This window comes from Morone saxatilis, unplaced genomic scaffold (genome assembly GCF_004916995.1).
Source record: "Morone saxatilis isolate NCDOM2014 unplaced genomic scaffold, NCSU_SB_2.0 Contig8, whole genome shotgun sequence".
Classification (NCBI taxonomy): Eukaryota; Metazoa; Chordata; class Actinopteri; family Moronidae; genus Morone; species Morone saxatilis.
This window is the reverse complement of record NW_023340257.1, coordinates 23911447-23912378: the sequence shown is the minus strand read 5'-3', so window position 1 is coordinate 23912378 and position 932 is coordinate 23911447. Positions and strand designations below refer to the sequence as shown.

At 41.0% G+C, this 932-nt stretch overlaps 1 protein-coding gene across 4 annotated transcripts in view; it reads right to left on the bottom strand.

Moving 5' to 3' along the window:
- ryr1b (ryanodine receptor 1b (skeletal)) overlaps positions 1 to 932 on the bottom strand; it is a 74137-nt gene that overhangs the window by 45923 nt on the left and 27282 nt on the right. The gene's annotated exons all lie outside the window — the stretch shown is intronic.

Below are 932 nucleotides of genomic sequence, written 5' to 3'. Positions count from 1 at the left end.
GCTATTTGACCCCCTAAGTCCTTAATGCTGTAAACTGTAAATACCACTGACTTAATTTTTACACTTCTGTCATTGACTTGCCATTTGCACAAGATCCAAGGTTCAGTTGGGTTGTACAAATTATTTTCATCACCCTCGAAAACTTGTGATCTCCTCAGAAGTTGCAGAGAAACAAGCCCCATTGTTCTATTGTCTGTAAAGCCGTGCTTTTGCGGAGCTGACTTTAGGAAATCGTTGGTGACTTTTATGTAGCCAATGATATGAGCTATCCAATGTGAATATTGACAAACCCATTCGACCCAAAGACCTTCAGCAAAATCAGACAGGTAATGACTAGGTCAGACTTAGAGTTTGTGCAAGAGTTATTATATCTGTCCTTATTAATATGTACACTTGACTGTATTTCATTGTCTTTCAGGTCCCAGGAAAAGCTCTGAAGAGGAGGATCCCTATTGGAATCTTTGTTTTCTTGTCTGTCGTCTGTTCACGTTCTCCGCTTGTTGGACTCATGCCCGTGTCACTGTGAGTCTGATTTACTGTTTTTTAAAGCATATTTCATTAATATATTTCATTGGTCATTTTGGAAGACATATAGGAGGCAGTGCATAACTTATGGCGAAAAGCCACCACTGAAGTTTAGTTGTGATCTCCAGTAGGTTATCTAAGTTGTTGTTATTATTCAGACCATGACTCCGCTCAGTCGTTCAAGCTGCAGAACTCTCCTCAATCAAAGCCAACCTACTGAGGTCCTTCAGCCAGTTGACAACAAATCCTCTCCCGACTCAAGAGAGAGACCTGCTGAAGGACAGAATCACTGAAATGACTCAAGACCTGGAAAGACTTCAGAGTTTGTCCAAACAGGGTGAGTCCTTGCATGAAGTATTTAGATGCACTTGCTACTCAGAAATCCAGTGATTAAGTCACCCTGCATT